At 42.9% G+C, this 20,529-nt stretch overlaps 1 protein-coding gene across 1 annotated transcript in view; it reads left to right on the top strand.

Annotated features, from left to right (window-relative positions):
• Positions 1–20,529, top strand: part of LRMDA (leucine rich melanocyte differentiation associated) — a 978,066-nt gene that overhangs the window by 723,500 nt on the left and 234,037 nt on the right. The window lies entirely within an intron of this gene.

Here is a 20,529-nt window from a genome sequence, read left to right as displayed (position 1 = left end):
CTGTTTAAATCTGGTTGATCTCACCCAGCTGGTCCAAAGTGTTTTGCTATGGAAAATGTAATGGGAAAATAAATTTTAAGCAACTAGAACATTTTGTCCTTTGTCCTAATAAAACAGTGCAATCCCAACATAAAACCCAACCCAGCAACAGCATTACAACTGAGAATGGCATTAGCAAATTCGGTTAGGACTATGGAATCCATCACAGATATGTACTTAAAAATAAAAATTTTAACTTCTTGCAGATGACAAGGCTGTTCAAGAGCCATTAATGTTCATCATATTAATCTTGTGTTATGATCCTAACTATGCTGAGAGCTATCAAAGAAACACAAAATGAAATCCAAGCATGTGTTAGAGAAATCACATTCCAACACCACATAAATCAATCTCTCTCTTTTCTCTCTCTCTCCCTTTTCTTTCATAATTCTCTAAGGCTCTGCTCCACATAAAACGCCAACTACCTTGCAATTTTTTCCCCCACTTCTGTTTTTCAATATTTATGGGCTGGGCAATAAACCAAAGGAAAATCCCTAAAAAATAAGTGGTTTCAAACAGATTTGTTGAATTACAACGTCCACGGCTTCAGAATTTTCAGTGGGGTTTTAAATTCTCAAGCAGATATGGAAACATCCATTTTTGGGTGTCCTTGAGAATGGGGGAGAGTCAAAAAAGCCAAGAGGATAACCGTGATCAGACAATTGAAGCTCCATCTTCTTTTAATGTGTGTCTTGCAAATAAAAAGTGTTGGGATGGTGAATTGCACAGTCATAGCTGCCACCTCAATTGCTCAGACATTGATAATCCTGTTCATTATTATCTTTCAAATATTGATCAGTAGAGGTGAACATTATGGAGAAGAAAAAGAGTTCTATAGAGAGAGGTAAAGGTATGGGAAAAAGACCTAGAGAGATGGAGGAACCAAAGGAAAAGATAAGAGCGGGTATAGGCCACAGCTGCACAATGGACAAAGAGACTCAATAGTCCTAACTTTTCAAGTTGGAAAGGAGATGGTGGGAGATTTGTACTTCTAGACTTTCAAGTTTCTGTTAAAGTCACCTTACAACCAGTAGAATGAATAGAATATGGCCAGATGAGCTAGATGAGTTGAATTACAGTCACAGACCTTATCTGGCTTGGAGAGCTGACAGGCCGATATCTGCAAAATTTGGCAAGAAGCCTTGGAGAGTCACGAACCAATTAAGCGAACTAATTGTTTCCTGCAAACTCCACTCCCCTTTTGCTCCTCTTTTATTTCCTCTGGGAGGGACCATTCATCGTCCACCTGTGGCCTTACTCAGAAGGCAGCCCTTGTTCTTTAGCTGTTCCCTTCGTCCGGCAACTGTGTGCATGCGCACACTGGCAACAGGCTCCAGATGTTCGTCTGCCTCACTGATGTCTGACTCTGAAGGCAGCTCATAACTGTCAGACAGCCCTGGCCTCCTCTCTGCCTCTGACACAGAGTCCTCATCCGAGCCTTCTCCAGACTCCAGGACTGGCCCATGTTCCTCCCCAACCTCCTCACTGTCTGAATCTGCTGCCAGATCCGCTGGCCACTGGTGGAGCACAACAGAATCTAGCTTAACAAAATGTTGCAACTCTGAAAGAACAATCTTCCCAATTACCACTTTGAATTGCCAGATCCATTGGGGCAGTTCTTCTTTACTTACTTTCTTAGACTATTAAACAATTCTAGGCTCCTTGTCTGATGGTTCCCTATCTCCTCTCCCTTTTCCTGAAAGTTATCCATGCTTTCCATTACACAACCCCACTGTTCCTTGCAGTGGGGTTGTGTAATGGAAGTTTCCTGAAAGTTATCCATGCTTTCCATTACACAACCCCACTGTTCCTTGCAGATTTCACACTCCAAGGTAACATGCTCCCATATTGCTAACAAAATCACACTATTGGGAAAAAGCAAAGTGGCTTGTGTTGAGTTGCATCCTGGGCCAAAGTGGGTGGAATCTCTCTCTTGAGTCTTGGTGATTGCATGACAAAGTCCTTATTGTTTGCTTGGCAGCAGTATGGAGATGATTTGCTGTGGCTTTCAACCAGGGTTGTTATTATTTTTAACTTCCCAATCCTGAAATTTTCTGGTATCTTCTTCTAACCCAAGAGCTCAACTGCTTAGTTTCATCATGAGTAGGCAATATCAGATGGATAGTACCACTTGCTGAAATTTAATTAACTTAGATTGCTCAGGCTGTTAAAAACTAGCCCTTCCTTGTCATTACATGTTTAAGGGTTTAAATGTATAACATATTGTGTCCTTCTACAATTGTGTTTCTCAACCTTGGGGACTTTAAGATAGGTGGACTTCAACTCCCATAATTGCCCAACTGAAATCCTTTAAAAAGTTCAACTATCTTAAAGTTCCCAAGATTGGGAGAAAGTGGTCTACACCTTGGGGGAATATTATATTATTTTGGAGGAGGAGGAGGAGGGGGGGAGGGGAAGAGCAGAAGAGAGGAGGAGGAGGAGGAGGAGGAGGAGGAGGAGGAAGATAGAGAAGGAGTGGGGAAGAGGAGGAGTTTTATTTCCTTAATTATATATCCTTGTCCTCCCCACTCAGTTTCCCTGATTAAGAATTTCCATAGTGCTCAAATGACATAGCCATGTCTGCCAAAAATTAATTTGAAGATGTTAGGATTATTAATGGCATGATTTATAGCATATTTTGCTTTCTAGAAAGTCAGCTGATGGATCAATTCATTTCCAACAATTTGCTCTATGAAAGTAACACAAAAAAATCTCAAGATTTTTTTTTCATTTCTTCCTTCACAAAAGCGTCTCTCAAATATTTTTACTTAGTAAAAAAAGGAAATAAAATTCTTCCTGATGTGGAAGCCAGAGGTAGGCTCTTGATAATTTCTCAACAAAATATTTTACATTCCAGAGATGTTTCTGACTTTTTTGATACTTCTTAGTAGATAACAATGACAGCTCTATCAGCATTATACTTTTTTTTTGGGGGGGGGGGGTATTTTTATTTCCAGGTGCAAAATATCAGGGCACCCGTTGTATGATTTTCTGTGTTTTAATTTAAATTGCAGATATCCTTCTTTCCCAACTGAAACTTATCTCTGGTATTATAAAAGGCAGCAGATTAGGGTCAGAATCTCCATCTCTTTCACTAAAACAATACTGGAAAATCTGACTTATTGCTCCAGTTATCATTGCAATGTTTTGCTTTAGGAAAAGGAAGAATAAATTAGCTCAGCATTTTTGGTTTGGTTTGCATTTTTGATTTTAAGAAATTTCCCATTTTAAGAAAAATAACTAAAATGCCAATAATGTAATGATTGTGTGTGTGAGAGGGGGGGGGAAGCAAGTACCAATCGAAGAGAATACTTATAGCTCAGGATTGAACAGTAGGTTCTTGGTGATCTCTGAGCTTGGTGGTTTTCTTGCAGACATTTCATTAACAAACTAAGTAATATCATCAGAGTGGCATGTTTTGTTGAATACATAAGAGTTGTGTCTACTTCTCAAAGCAAATATATAGTAACTACCAGTATTCCTCAACCTTGGTAAGACCACACTTGGAATACTAGCTTTGCTCCCCACAATGTGAAAAAGATTTTGAGACTCTAGAAAGAGTGCAGAGAAGAGCAACAAAGATGATTAGGGGACTGGAGGCTAAAACATATAAAGAATGGTTGCTGGAATTGGGTATGTCTGGTCTAGTGAAAAGAAGGACCAGGGGTGACATAATAGCAGTATTTCAGGGGCTACCACAAAGAAGAGGGAGTCAAGCTATTCTCTAAAGCATGAGAAGACAAGACAAGAAACAATGGATGGAAACTAATCAAGGAGAGAAGCAACCTCCTCCTCCTTCTTCTCTTCCTCCTTCTCCTTCTCCTCCTCCATCTCCTCCTTTTCCTCCATTTCCTCTTTCTCCTCCTTCTCCTCCCTCTCCTCCTCCCCCTCTCCTTTTCTTCCATTTCCTCTTTCTCCTTCCTCCCCTCTGTTCTGTCCCAAGCCTCTACAATATATACGGATGCAGACTTGGCTGTCTGCCACAACTAAGGAAGGAGCTTTCTCTACGGCTGGATCAGTAAATTGTTGTTTCCTGCAAAATTTCCCTCCTGCTGCTCCACCTATAAGCTCTCCAGGAGGGGCCAATCAGTATTTCCTTCTGTGACCCTTTTTCCAAAGCTGTTCCCTCCTCCTTGCAGTCTTACACATACTACATCAGGGACAGCCTCCCTCTGTTCTTCCTCACTGCTCCCTGACTCAGATGCCACCTGGTGACCAAAAGGCCTCTCTAGCCCCTGCTATGACTCAGAACACCCCCCCCCCCCCCAGTCTTCTTCAGCCTCCGGGGCAGTCCCATAGTATTCATCGCTGACAGATTCCACCAACAGCTCAGCCGGCCGCTGTTGGGCCACAACATCATCATCCTCCTCCTCCTCCTCCTCCTCCTCCTCTACAACTTCAGGTGTTGAGGAAGATGCAAAATTCTAGTTTTTGCACTTCTGGCAACCTCAACTATTGTTATCTGACGCTGTTGTAGAGTGTTTTTGATGTTCTCTCTTCATCTGCCTCATGTTCTTTGCCTTTCTCCTCTTTTTTTCTATATGCCTTGTATGGTATACAATCCCAAAACCTTCTCTCCAGATGAGGAAACCAGTTAACATGTTGTTTTTGTATGTACTTTAAGACTGGTTCTTTTGTAGACCCTAGAATATTTAATCTTATCAATATTCAAACATTGACCTGGAAATAGGAAACTTAAATCTTCATTGTAGCATCCATCTTCTGCTCAGAAATGCAGAAAGTGAGCCCAGAGTCAGCCTCCAACATGTTTTGTGCTAATATCCTGATTAATTTTTGTCTTTGGGAAATATTGACTATGTTCAACTAATTAAAGAGAGAAATGAAAGGCAGATAAATAAAGAATGTCATAGTATAAATTTATTGGGTTGGGCATGAGTTAACCTAGTTTGGATAGATAAAAGACAGGGAAAGTATTCAGGCAACTTTAGGAATAATTAGAATGAGATTAAGTTATTTAAATTATTTTAAGTTATTTGGTGGAACAGTTTTGGTTGATTGTAACATTTCTACAATATGCAAAGAAATATATGATAAGGTTAACCATTCAGTCTATATCCCAGAGGTGGTATTCAGCCAGTTCTGACTGGTTCTAGCAAACCGGTAGCAGAAATTTTGAGTTTGGAGAACTGGCAAATACCACCTCTGACTGGCTCTGCCCCATCTATTCGCTTCCTCCCAAGTCCCAGCTGATCAGCGTCCCAGCTGCTCAGCTGGTTATTCTTCTGTTGCCCTGCACAGGAGAACAGAACTGGAAAGCTGGTTAATGGGATGGGGTGGAAATAGAGATTTTACCATATCCTTGCCCTGGAGTGGGGAGGGAGTGGGGATTTTATAGTATCCTTCCCCTGCCACACCCACCAAGCCACACCCACCAAACCACGCCCACAGAACCGGTAGTAAAAAAAAATTGAATCCCACCACTGCTATACAGCACATCTCCAAAAAGGCCCATATTGTTAGAGAATTAATGTGTTCAATTGCTTCAGAGCATTTTAACTTGATCCAGAAAAATCTGGGGAAAATCTATGCTATTCTAAAACCAGCCCACATAATACCTTTGTTCCATTAGGCAGCAGATAAAATATGGGTGCTATTTGTTGTGTCTATACAACGTTACTTAGCATTCAAGGCAGGGAGGGCATGTGAAGGATTTATTCTATTCAGTCCCTGCATAAAAAAGGTTATCTGGAATTTTGGGACAGATTTCATATTTCAACCGAGCTCTGCCAGCATCTAAAGCAACATCTTTACAATGCAAAATACTTGGGTTTGATCCATTGTGCAATTGTACTATTCCCCCACCCCCTTTTTAATGGATGGGGTGGGTAGGGAGTATGAAAGCGTAAACTGCCAGCAAGTTGGGAAACTACATAGTTGATGGCTAAGATCTTATCTTGAAATTTTTCATCTCCTTTGCCATGTGAAGTTTCAAGTAAGAAATACACCCTCTGAATTACTAAAGGATAAGTTTGAGAAAGTCCTTTAGCTGTCTTGCAAAGTGTTGCTACTAAACTAATAAAGTAAAAGAGTTGGTTAACCTTTGTGCTTGCAACTTAACAGTAATAGAGTTGGAAGGGACTTGGAGGTCATCTAGTCCAACCCCCTGCTCACCAGGAGACCTATACTAGGGATTTGAATCACCGAACTGCCGATCTTTCTGATTGACAAACTCAGTGTCTTAGCCACTGAGCCATCTATATATAGTATATAGCAGGGGTGTGTTCCTGCCAGTTCTAACCTCTTCTATAGAAGAGGTTCCACACATCTACAGTGCCGTTTAGAACCGGTTCCAGTTCCCTCCCCTGCCCGTCTGCACACCATCAAGATGAAGAGCAAGAAGAGGAATTCTGGGAGTTGAAGTCTTAAAGTCTTAAAGCTGTCAAGTGTGAACACCCTTGTTTTTTTTTTCTAAAGAGTTAGGGGTGCAAGGGACTTGTAACTTGACAGCTTTAAGACTTGTGTCCCCAGAATCTGGGGAGTCAGAAGGAGGAGCAGAGGGAGTGTCCTCAGATTTACCTCAGCCTCCAGCCAATTGGGCCGTAACAATACCCTATCACTGACTCCTCCCACGCCCCACCTCGGAGACTCAGCCCTACAGACAAACTGGAAGTCACCATTTCCAAATTTCCGGGCTCCCCATAGGGCCAATTTTTGACCTCCAGAGCCTTCGGGGGCCTTCAGGAGGCTTCCCTGAAGGTTCTGGAGGGCAAAAACTGGCTCTACGAGCAAACTGGAAGTGACTTCTGGTTTGTCCGTAGGGCTGATTATCGACCTTCGGAGCCTTCAGGGGCCTTCAGAAGACTTCCCTGAAGGCTACAGAGGTAAAAACCAGTCCTACAAACAAATGAGAAGTCTGTTCCTGAAATTCTGGTTTGCCCTTATGGCCGGTTTTTCGCACTTTGGAGGCTTCAGGAGGACAAAAAACGGCCTCAAAAGAAGGCCAAAGCTAGCTGGCCAGCTGACAGGGCATCGCCTTGCCTACCTTGACAAATGGCTCCACGGGCCACAAGTTCGCTTTCACGGACCTATACTGTACCTGTGCATTTGGTTTTTGTTGCCTAAATGTAGAACCTTTACTTTTTTTTACCATTGACTTTCATTTTGTTAGCTAGCGCCCAATGTCTGTCAAGATTCATCTGTATCCTAAGTCTTTCTTCTGTAGTGTTAGCTATTCCTGCCAACTTGCTGTCATTTTTTATCCTTGTTGCCAGAATGATTGATATGGTGGTATCCATATAAGCTTCCCTTATGGCAGTGATGGCTAACCTTTTTTGGCTCCTGTGCCAAAAGTGGGGGAGAGCGCAGGGGGGTTGTGCATGGATGTGCCAGACCCATAATGCTATGCGTGTGACACCCACCCACGTGCACATGCGTGTGACACCCCCCCCCCCATGCTTTTGGTGTGGTTTTTTCACCCTACCAGGCTACAGAGGCTTTCTAGGAGCCTGAGGAGAGCGAGAACAACCCCCAGGGCCCCCTCAGAGGCCGAAAAATAAACTTACAGGGAACCTGGAAAGTTCTGGAATGGTGACTTTCGGTTTGTCTGTAGGGCCGATTTTCAACCTCCGGAGGGTGAAAATCGGACCTATGAGCAAACTGGAAGTCTGTTCCTGAAATTCCGTAGGGTCGGTTTTTCCCACTCTGGAGGCTTCAAAACAGCCTCAAAAAAAGGCCGAAGTCAGCGGCCAGTGCACACATGCGTGCTGGAGCTGACAGGGCAACACCTCACGTGCCCTAACAAATGGCTCCGCGTGCCACCTGTGGCACACATGCCATAGGTTCACCATCATAGCCTTCCATGGCTTTTATTTCTAAAGTTTGGCTATCATTTTCATCTCTGATCAGATCTCTCTTCAGGACTAGTGTTCTGAATTAGGTTTCCCAAGAGCATGAAGCAAACTCCTTGTCCCACAACAACTGCTTTAAGAATTTCTGGTTCCCCGTTGTTGTAATGCAGGCAGTCCTCAACTTACAACAATTTGCTTAGTGACCGTTTGAATGCCACTGAAAAAAGTGACTTACAACCGGTCGTCACATGACCATTGCAGCATCCTCAGGTCACAGGATCAAAATCCAGATCCATGGCAACCAGCATGTATGTATGTGCATGCCAGGTGGGTTCTGACAAGCAAAGTCATTGGGGGAAACCAGATTTCGTTAAGAACGGAAGTGATTTGCTTAATGACAGTGGCAAAAACCATCATGAGACTGGGGCGTGATTCACCTAACCATCTTGTTTAGCAATGCAAATTGTGATCTGTAGAAGGACAACAAGGGAGAAACTGAAATACAAGTAATTGGTAAGGTTTTTTTTTTCTAAAAATGTTTTTATTTTGATCATCTACCTTATTTAAAAGACAATGACAAATGTGTGTTTAAAATGAGAAAGTACTTATATAAAATGAACCTTCATAGCTATTTCCAATACAGTCAGCTATTAATACCTATGTTTAACCAAAGGCCTCTCTTGATCGGAAGTTATTCAGAAAAAAAAAATCCAATGAAAACTATAGTACATAATGTTTAAATACAGATAGTCCTCGACTTATGATCACAATTGAGCCCAAATTTTCTGTTTTTTTAAAAAAAATATTTTGAATTGTTTTATATCATACATTCTGTTTCTATGTTGAGCAGTGTGTTCTCAAGGTGTTAAGATACAAACATCCTCATAGTCATTTGCTGATCCTCATTTGCTGATAAATGAATGAAGAGAAACTAGTATAGATTTATTTCAAGCTATTTAGCTCTCATTAGCTAGCCATACCCTTGCTTGGATTTGAACTTGGGCTATCTTTACATCTCAGGCTGTTATATTAACCTCTAAGCCACAAGCTCTCCTCCCTTATCAGTTGAGCCAGGGGAATGATTAAATGTTTTGTCAAAGCACCTGGTATGCCCAAATATGGGAGGGAGCATACAGGGAACTTACAGAACGGCCCAGGTTCAAATCCCAGTAAGAGCATGTGTCAGCCTCTGTTTCACTATTTGCTTTCCACTGCCATTGAAACGGGGAGGGGGGGTGCTGGTATTTGGGAGGAGAAGTTTTAAGTACAGAAGAGATTGTAAAAAGGGAGTTTTGTTCTCACCATCTACTGCGCATGCTGGAGATAGTGTTTGGTGTTGGTCAAGGCCAACCATCCTGCATACCAACCTGATGCTCCTCCTTGAAGATGGAACTCACATAACACCTAAGGGATTTGCAGATTGCACAGTGGGATGGGGTTACCAGGGGGAGGGGTTTGGTCACATATTGATATGTATAATTTCATGCTTTGACAAAATACTTAGTGTGTGTGTGTGTGTGTGTGTGTGTGTGTGTGTGTGTGTGTGAAAGAAACAGACATTAACATCCTTAATAGAATCCTACATACATAGAATTGTTGGCTGTTAAAAACAATTCATATTCATTATTTTGCATATACAGTAAGCCATTAAATCTTCTTTAAGATATGTCACTCTTGGACTGCAAGGCTATCAAACCTGTCAGTCCTAGAGGAGATGAACCCTGACTGCTCTTTAGAAGGCCAGATCCTGAAGAGGAAACTCAAATACTTTGGCCACTTAATGAGAACGAAGGACTCGCTGGAGAAGAGCTGAATGCTGGGAAGGATGGAGGTCAAAAGAAGAAGGGGATGACAGAGAATGAGGTGGCTGGATGGAGTCACCAAAGCAGTCAGCATGAGCTTGAATGGATTCCAGAGGATGGTAGAGGACAGGAAAGCCTGGAGAAATGTTGTCCATGAAGTTGCGATGGGTTGGACACAACTTTGCAACTAACAACAATAAGAAGATGTGTCACTGTCACTATCGGTATCCTAGATTGGAAACAGCCAACAAAGCTTTTGACAAAATCATTTCTAAGGCACGTAGAAGATTTTAATTGGGAACCTTCTGATTTTCAAAGCAGAACCTTAGCCATTAGGCTGTAGGGATAAAAATTATAATGGTGTAAGGGTTGGTGTAAGGGTTATAAAGGCCAGAAATCTTGCATCTTCAAGATTTATCAAGAACTCCTATGAGAAATTTTATTTTTAATTTTAAAAAAGCAGGCTTCCTTTCCCCACCCATCTCCATTTGCACTTTTGGCAGATAAATAGAAAATTCCAAAATAGATTGGGGCATGCAATAGGAATTCATGAATAAAAAAATACTGGTAATGTGAAATTATATTAGTTTCAAATGTGTGGGCAGTATTGCCACCCACCAGCCAAAGAAACATAAATTTATCTCCCATCCTCTCTAGCAAAAGGTGGGGGAAACACATGTTTAATTTGGCTTAATTACACATAATCATAGTAACAGTCAAAACACACACCTCAACTGTCATTTGGAGAAAGAGATACACAAATTAAGGGGCTCACAATCCTGTGTCCAACCCCTTCCATCTTTATTGATACTTTAATTATATTAATCTCGCTGTAATTTACAATGTTTGCTTTTCCAAGAATGGGGAGGGGGAGAGTGACTGAATGAAGCATATTATGATAAAAATAAGTCAATTAGTAAAATGCAAAATAGCTGTGATACGTATATATGTATATATCTATCATCTATCTATCTTTGTGTGTGTGTGTATGTATGTGTATATGTATATCTGTGGTGAAATTCAAATATTTTTACTACTGGTTCTGTGGGCGTGGCTTGGTGGATATGGTGTGGCTTGGTGGGCATGGCTTGGTGAGTGTGGCAGGGGAAGGATACTGCAAAATCTCCATTCTCTCCCCACTCCAGGGGAAAGATACTGTAAAATCTACATTCCCTCCCCACTTCAGGGGAAGGATACTGCAAAATCTACATTCCCTCCCCACTCCAGGGGAAAGATACTGCAAAATCTACATTCCCTCCCCACTCCAGGGGAAGGATACTGCAAAATCTACATTCCCTCCCCACTCCAGGAGAAAGATACTGCAAAATCTCCATTCCTTCCCCACTTCAGGGGAAAGATACTGCAAAATCTCCATTCCCTCCCCACTCCAAGGGAAAGATACTGCAAAATCTCCATTCCCTCCCCACTCCAGGGGAAAGATACTGTAAAATCTCCATTCCCTCCCCACTCCAGGGGAAAGATACTGTAAAATCTACATTCCCTCCCCACTTCAGGGGAAGGATACTGCAAAATCTACATTCCCTCCCCACTCCAGGGGAAAGATACTGCAAAATCTACATTCCCTCCCCACTCCAGGGGAAAGATACTGCAAAATCTACATTCCCTCCCTACTCCAGGAGAAAGATACTGCAAAATCTACATTCCCTCCCCATTACAGGGGAAAGATACTGCAAAATCTACATTCCCTCCCCACTCCAGGAGAAAGATACTGCAAAATCTACATTCCCTCCCCACTCCAGGAGAAAGATACTGTAAAATCTCTATTCCCTCCCCACTCTCGGGCCAGCCAGAGGTGGCATTTGCCAGTTCTCCAAACTACACAAAATTTCCGCTACTGCTTCTCCAGAACCTGTCAGAACCTGCTGGATTTCACCCCTGATGTATATGTATATGTGTTCTTCTTCATTTATTTACTTGGGGGTTTACATAGCAAAATGCATTCTATACTGCTCAAAAAAATAAAGGGAACACTTAAACAACACAATGTAACGCTAAGTCAATCACACATCTGTGAAATCAAACTGTCCACTTAGGTATCAACACTGATTGACAATCAATTTCACATGCTGTTATGCACATGGAATAGACAACAGGTGGAAAACATAGGCAGTTAGCAAGACATCCCCAATAAAGGAGTGGTCCTGCAGGTGGTGACCATAGACCACTTCTCAGTTCCTATGTTTTCTGGCTGATGTTTTGGTCACTTTTGAATGCTGGCGGTGCTTTCACTCTAGTGGTAGCATGAGATGGAGTCTACAACCCACACAAGTGGCTCAGGTAGTGCAGCTCATCCAGGATGGCACATCAATGCGAGCTGTGGCAAGAAGGTTTGCTGTGTCTGTCAGCGTAGTGTCCAGAGCATGGAGGCACTACCAGGAGACAGGGCAGTACATCAGGAGATGTGGAGGAGGCCGTAGGAGGGCAACATCCCAGCATCAGGACCGCTGCTTCTGCCTTTGTGCAAGGAGGGACAGGAGGAACACTGCCAGAGCCCTGCAAAATGACCTCCAGTGGGCCACAAATGTGCACGTGGCTGCTCAAACACTCAGAAACAGACTCCATGAGGGTGGTATGAGGGCCCGACGTCCACAGGTGGGGGTTGTGCTTACAGCCCAACACCGTGCAGGATGTTTGGCATTTGCCAGAGAACATCAAGATTGGGAAATTCGCCACTGGTGCCCTGTGCTCTTCACAGATGAAAGCAGGTCCACACTGAGCACATGTGACAGACGTGACAGGGTCTGGAGATGCCGTGGAGAACGTTCTGCTGCCTGCAACATCCTCCAGCAAGACCGGTTTGGCTACGGGTCAGTAATGGTGTGGGGTGGCATTTCTTTAGGGGGCCGCACAGCTCTCCATTTGCTCGCCAGAGATAGCCTGACTGCCATTATGTACCTAAATGAGATCCTCAGACCCCTTGTGAGACCATATGCTGGTGCGGTTGGCCCTGGGTTCCTCCTAATGCAAGACAATGCTAGACCTCATGTGGCTGGAGTGTGTCAGCGGTTCCTGCAAGACGAAGGCATTGATGCTATGGACTGGCCCGCCCCATCCCCAGACCTGAATCCAATTGAGCACATCTGGGACATAATGTCTCGCTCCATCGACCAATGCCACGTTGCACCACAGACTGTCCAGGAGTTCGGAGATGCTTTAGTCCAGGTGTGGGAGGAGACCATCTGCCACCTCATCAGGAGCATGCCCAGGCATTGTAGGGAGGTCATACAAGCACGTGGAGGCCACACACACCACTGAGCCTCATTTTGACTTCTTTTAAGGACATTACATCAAAGTTGGATCAGCCTGTAGTGTTTTTGTCCACTTTAATTTTGAGTGTAAGTCCAAATACAGACCTCCATGGGTTGCTAAATTTGATTTCCATTGATAATTTTTGTGTGATTTTGTTGTCAGCACATTCAACTATGTAATGAACAAAGTATTTAATAAGAATATTTCATTCATTCAGATCTAGGATGTCTTATTTTTGTGTTCCCTTTATTTTTTTGAGCAGTGTATTTTGTTCTGTTCTATTCTGCATTCTACTATTCTGCTCTGCTCTATTGTTCTATCATATCCTATCTATCCTATCCTATGCTATCCTAATGACTTAGTCTATTCTTCTATTCTATTCTATTCTATTCTATTCTATTCTACTCTACTCTACTCTACTCTACTCTACTCTACTCTACTCTACTCTATCTAGTCTAGTTTATTTCCTGTTCTCACCTCCCCTATCTTATTCCATTCTAAACAGAAAACAAATAAAGAAGAAGAAATATAAACTTATTATCAAATAAATAGATACCATTTCAGTTTCTAAAGACAGTATTAAATGTTAGTTAATCTTTTCGTTACACTGATAGTGTCAGATAAAAGCAGAGAGCAAACATTTAAATTCAAGACCTTCATACTGTTTAACCCTCATTAGAGTTTTGAATATCTATTTTCAGCCAGCTGAGAGAAGTACTAGATAGCATCCCATGCATAGATACTTTCTCTGCCTTGAGTTATTTATAAAAATAATAAATGTGGGATTTAAATACAAAGAGTTGGAAACTTCTTGAAAATGAGCTTTGGAACTAAGAGAGGTAAGGAGGAAGTGAAGGAGGAAAGAGCATGGAGTACTGGAAGGAATTGCTCATGTTATGTGACCCAAGTCTTTCTACAAGTCTTCAAAATATAGAGTACCAATAGAAAGAAGCCGACACCTTAAGGCAGAGGTGTTAAACTCGATTTCACTGAGGTCAACCTCAGAGTTGTGTTTGACCTTGGGGAGCTGGAGTGGGCGTGGCCAGGTTGGGCGTGGCCAGCTCATCACTCCTGGCAGTCCAAGCCCTCTGCCTGCAAATTTCTGCCAGTGAAAATGGAGCTTAGGATGGTCGGACATGGCCCTTCCGAGCTCTGATTTCACCAGCACTCTAGGCCAGTTCTTTGCTGTTTCCAGGGTGGCCCCGGGGGCCAGATCTAAGTACACCATCGGCGGGATCCGGCCCCGGGGCCTTGAGTTTGACACCGCTGCCGTAAGGCAAATATGAATTAGTAAGCATTTTAATGCTGGAATCCCCCCATTCGCCATGAAATGAGAAGCAAATCAATTCAATAAATAAAAATAAATCAATTGTGGAAACCCGATGGGTAGAAATCCTTGAAGTAGTGGGGACTTCGAAAGATGTGACCATTTACAGAGAAAGAGGTTGTACATAAGAACTCATGTTGGCACATTTAAAAAAAAAAAAAAGCAACCTTACAGAAATTCTAGAAGTTATCCTCAGGTCAAATGGAATGAATGAAAGATTTGGTCAAAAGTTTGATCGGAAACGATCTTCAAAGCCAATTCTGATTATTATATTCTATGATTCTTTTTCTGGTCCTAACAGAAAACGCCACTATGGTCACCTGCAGTGATGCGGGGGGGGGGGGGCCGAATGTGTGTGTTTGTGTGTGTGTACATAAACACAATCAACCCAAGGCCCTCTTCTTAGGCTTGTAAAGTTATTGGCCTTGGGTGTTTTGCAATTTTGCTGCAGTTTTGCAATGGGTAATACTGGTTACATGTTGTGTTGCTGCTTATTGATGAAAGGAATCAATCTTTGTCCAAAGCCAGTGATGGCTAACCCTTTTGTCGTCATGTGCCAAAATAATGCAATGTGTGCGTGACACTTGCCCCATGTGCCCCACCCTTACACATGCACTCACTCCCCCCATGCTCCCCCTGTCCCTCATGCATGTATGTGTGACCTCCCCATGCCCCATTTTGGGCCTAGTAGGCCTCTCTGCAGCCTCCAGGGACCAAAAATGTCTCTGGGGGATGCGTCATGCCTCCCCTGCTCCCCCCTGCCCCTGTGCATGATCACGTGACCCCCTACTCCCCCTGTATGTATGTGTGTCTCTTGTGCCCCGCCCCCTGCGCATGGATGGCAGACACCCGAAAATGAGCTCGCTAGCGGAAGTCATGCACCCATGCGTGCTGGAGCTGAGCTGGGGTGATGGCTCATGTGCCCGCAGGGAAGGCTCTGCATGCCACCTGTGGCACGTGTGCCATAGGTTCACCATCACGGTTTTAAGCCAAGGATTGGTAATGTTAAGACTTGTAGACTACAACTCCCAGATTTGCTCGCTGGAGAATTCTGGGAGTTGAAGTCCACAAGTCTTAACGTTGTCAAGTTTGGAGATCCTTGTTCTAAGCTGTGATTCCCTGTTGAAGCAAGAATAGAGAAATTCTTGATTTTTATTTTAACCAGAGCTGGATTTAGGCATAAGCTCAGCAAGCTTACCCTAACCCTAACCCTTGCAATCTGAAGAGACTTTAGGATAATTTCATCCATGAAAGTTTCCACAAATTAAGTCTTCCTGAAAGTAGGACTGTCTTAACAGCATCATGGGCCCTGGGCAAAGCAGTGATATGTGACCTCTACAACAACTACTCACAGGAATAAAAATGTAAATAGTTGATAAAATTAAACATATATTTATCAGTGTGATTAGCATTAATTTCTATTAATGCATGTTAGCATTAATAAAAGATGCAGTAAAATGTAATAAATATGTTGCTGTATTTATATCAGAGGTGTTTATTCAGCAGGTTCTGACCAGTTCTGGAGAACCGGTAGCAGAAATTTTGAATAGTTTAGAGAACCGGTAAATCCCACCTCTGACTGGCCACGCCTCCATCTGTTCTCTGCCTCCCAGTCCCAGCTGATCGGGAAGAAATGGGGATTTTGCAGTAACCTTCCCCTGGAGGGGGGTGGGAATGGCAATTTTACCTTCCCCTGCCATGCCCACCAAGCCACGCCCACCAAGCTATGCTGCGCCCACCAAGCCACATTCACAGAACCAGTAGTAAAAAAAATTTGAATCCCACCACTGATTTATATGATACATATAAGGTGCATTGAAGGCAGAGGTGTGTTCCTACCGATTTGGACCGGTTTGGTCGAGTAGCTAGTAACTCAGCCAGATACGTGCCTGAACTGGTTCTATCAGTGGTGCCGTAGGTGCTGTCATCTTGTTTTTTGCTTCGCATACCCGAAGAGCATTCCTGAGCAAACCAGCAGTAAAAGAAGCCAGAACCCATCCCTGATTGAAGGGTTAACATACACAAATTAGTATGGGCCCCCTATGCTCATAGGGCTCACAGGCAAGTGCCCATCATGCCCATGCATTAAGACATCCCTGCCTGAATGACTCCCACAGAACCCAACTGGCCAAAATACTTGACCTTCATAAAGCCTGTTCAAGGGAATTGCATTTTAGTCCCACTGAGGGGCTTCAAGCTATGACTTGCTAGGCCAGGCTGTAGTTATGGTGAAATTTACCTCACGTTGCCTCAGAACCCACATATATTAAAGCAACCTGACTGTTACGTTGTTTAGAAGTGGGAGGCAGGATTTATTCATGAGGCAACTTCAAAGAGACATTTTAGTCTGGGAGCATGACAAAACGGCAATAAATAAGTAGCACAGCAGCTGGCCCCAACGTGGCAGATAACCTCTGATTCCAGTTCTCGAACAACATTCCCCAGAAATGAGTCCCTGTGTAAACATTGTGTTCCTATGTCAAAGAGAGGGGATGAGAGTGTATATAACCTAAGGCTTTCTTTAATAAATGGATAGAATCAAGATTACAGGAAGTATTAGTACTGCTTTACAACGCCTTAGTAAGACCACACTTGGGATACTGTATCCAATTTTGGTCCCTTTGAGGGGAATCTTGGAGTCCTAGTGGACAATTAGTTAAATATGAGCCAGCCGTGTGTGCTGCAGCTCAGGGGTGGACTTCAAAAATTTCACCAATGGGTTGTCTGCCCAGTTGCTGGGTGGGCGTGGCCTAGTAAGCCTCCTGCACAAGAGCGCCCCACATTTTCGCCTTCCCCATGCTCTGGAGGCTTTCCTCAAGCCTCTGGGAGGGCAAAAACTGCTTCCCCCAGGCTCTGGAGGCCCTCTAGAAATGGAAACGGGCCTGTTTCTGGCCTTCTGGAACTTCTGGGAGGCTCACTTTTCCCCCAACCCAAGCCTCCTTGAGGGCCCTGCATTTACCTCACATCGAAAATGGGCCACATGGAAACTCCTGTGAGGGGCAGGATAAGGCGGGGTGGGGAAGGGTGAGGTGGGCATGGCCAGCCAGGGGTGGGATTTGGAGGTTCTCCAAACCAGCCATAACATTAGCCACGGGCAAACCCATAGTAGTCCACCCCTGTGTGCAGCTGCCAAAAAGGACATGCTCAACTCCTCATGATCCCATGAACCATAGGCACACCAGCCTCCCTGGCCTCCACTGTCTCCTGGAGTCTCCTCAAACTCATGCCAACTGCATTGATGATGCTATCTAGCCATCTCCTCCTTTTGCTGCCCCCTTCTCCTTTTGCCCCCCCCCCGTCTCTCCCAACATCAGGGTCTTCTCCAAGGAGTCCTCTTCTTCTCATTGGGTGGCCGAAGTATTTGAGCTTCAGCTTCAGTATGTGTTCTTCTAATGAACCATCAGGGTTCAATTTCCTTTAGTTGAGAGCTCCCTGCAAATAAAAGAGAAACAGACTAAAGTCTGAAAGAAAGAAAGAAAAAAATAACTGTTCAGTACCAAATGACTCATCTATCTGGAATCTCCAGGAGAGAGACAAACTGATCTCCTACAGTGTGAGCTGGGGGGCTAAGAAAACATTCTGAAAAGAGACTGTGAACATGAAAGCAGATTAGAGAGAAGGGGAAAAAACTCTACAGCATTAAAAGAGCAGAGACAGAAATAAAAGCAAAGACTGCATTAAACTAAGAGATATTACAGATACATGGTAGATAGGTAGGTAGGTAGGTAGGTAGGTAGGTAGGTAGGTAGGTAGGTAGAGAGAAAGAGAGAGAGAGAGAGATACAAGGGTGGCTCAGTGGCTAAGGCGCTGAGTTTGTTGATTATAAAGGTCAGCAGTTTGGTGGTTTGAATCCCTAGCGCTGCATAATGGAGTGAGCTCCCGTTATGTGTCCCAGCTTCTGGGACAGCAATGAGCACCTTCCCCTAGAGTTTGACACAACTGGAAAGGGGAAGCATTTACCATTTTGTCAATCAGTATAGAGCTGGATGTGATGGCTCAGTGTCTAAGATGCTGAGATTGTCGATCAGAAAGGTCGGCAGTTTGGAATCTCTAGCGCCGCATAATGGAGTGAGCTCCCGTTACTTATCCCAGCTTCTGCCAACCAAGCAGTTTGAAAGCACTTAAAAGTGCAAGTAGAAAAAATAGGGACCACCCTTGGTGGGAAGATAACAGTGTTCCGTGCACCTTCGGCATTTAATCATGCAGGCCACATGACCACAGAGACGTTTTCAGACAGTGCTGGCTCTTCGGCTTAGAAACGGAGATGAGTACCACCCCTAGAGTCAGGAACAACTAGCACATATGTGTGAGGGGAACCTTTACCTTTACCTTTACCTTTATCAATAGATAATAGACAGAAGGATAGAACTCAAAGAACACCAAGGACGAGGAGAGGAGAGTGGGAGAGAGAGAGAGGGGGGGAGAGAGAGAGAGGGAGAGAGGCACAGAGAGGAAGAGGGAGGGAAGGGGGGAGGAAGGAGCAGATGGATGGATACATGGGAAGGTGGGTAGTTGGATAGGTAGACAGGTTTAAGCTATCTACTTAACCACCTGTTATCGGAAACAGGCTTTGGTGTAAGATGAGTTAGGTATAGGAGTGGCCTTAAGACTTGATATTAGTAAAGGTATTTCTGTATCCTTGTAAAGTGATAAGTACAATAAAACCTGTTGAGGTTGTGTCCTGTACCTTGAGGTCGGTCTTGCTTGTACTGAACCATAGGAAACAAATCTGGGGTCCTTCCTGCTAATCACCATTAAGGGAATCAGTGGGGAGGAAATCTACGAGGTGAAAATTTGCCCTTGATCTCTTCTAACATTTCCTCTCTGCACTGAGCGAAACCCCCAGGTAGCTCTTTTGGCTGTGTGTTCGTTTTAAGCTATTCACATCTTCTGCCCTGGAAGGGAATGAGTTTCACAATTAAAATCGTGAAATCAATGCTGCGTCTATTGTCCTGTCTTCAGGAGAAAAGCTTTAATTACAAGAGTCTTTAGATAACACAATCATTCCACCCCCTTAATCTCAGATATGAAACCAGTCCCTTTTGAATGCAACACAAACCCTTTTCTCTCTTTCTTTTCCTCCTCCTCTTCTTCTTCTTTTTTTTTTCTCTTTTAAATGAATGGCTTTTTATCTGAGTACTTCAATTTGTATAGCTTTGCTTCAAGGCAGTTCCCCCTGATATGTTAATTGCAGAGTGCTTTAAGTACTAAAAGATTAACATAAAACCCTTTGCAAACAAGCTAATAGTTTATGATAATTTTTGCATCGCCTTTGTATGTCTATCACGGCGTTGCCTCTAGCTGTAATTTTATAAAGAAGCTGTAAAATATCATTTAAACAAGTTCATTTACACATAATTATTATAGCAGAATCACATTATTCAATTTAGATACCCTAGCCTATTAACAATCCATGAACTAAAATGTAATTAAACTATTTTCCTTTTATGAACCTATTCATTACATTGTGTAGGGGATAGATCATACAGATTCAGTAAGACTTTTGGTACTTTGTTGTTGCAATTGACAAGTCTGGAACTTATTTTGTTCTTTTAATTATATTAAAAGTAATTCCAGACAGCTCAGATAAAGAATATATTTAAAAAAGGAAGGCTTAGAGACAATGGTGCCATCCAGAAATGTATATTTCACTCCCACACAGTTCCTACCCATTTAAGTATAGAAAATATATGATCAGAAGTATTCTTATCCTTGAAAATATGATTGGCTTTCTAAGCAAAGTTCTCTCCCCCCTCTTTAAATATAATTTAAAGTTAAATCATCTTACAATAACATTCTTTATTAGCATACATTTTCTGTATTAACAATAAATGGAATTTTTGAAGGCATGTAATTATATATCGTAGGTATATTATACATTTAGATATGCTCCATAAAAGTAGTCAGAAAGTGAAAGTATATTTCATTGAAAGTTAAATTGTAAAATGTATGGTTTGGTTGCATAAATAGTTTCTTTTTACTGTATTGTGGAAAAAAGAAATGCATCAGAATCCAATCTTTTGTCCCGCTCTCAAAGCTTTAGAGAAGTGGGAGAAGGCATTAAGCTAAAATGAAACAAAAGCTTTAGTTCATTTACAATAGCCTTTATACTTTCAGTAGCAATAGCAATAACATTTAGACTTATATACCGCTTCATAGCACTTTACAGACCTTTCTAAGTGGTCTATAAAGTCGCATCTTGCCCCGAACCATCTGGGTCAGAAGGATGGAAGGCTGAGTCAATCGTGAGCCGGTTGGGATCGAACTCCTGGCAGTGAGCAGA

The sequence above is a fragment of the Thamnophis elegans genome, chromosome 15 (assembly GCF_009769535.1).
Source record: "Thamnophis elegans isolate rThaEle1 chromosome 15, rThaEle1.pri, whole genome shotgun sequence".
Classification (NCBI taxonomy): Eukaryota; Metazoa; Chordata; class Lepidosauria; order Squamata; family Colubridae; genus Thamnophis; species Thamnophis elegans.
The sequence above is the reverse complement of the archived record's forward strand: the minus strand, read 5'-3'. Positions and strand labels throughout refer to the sequence as shown.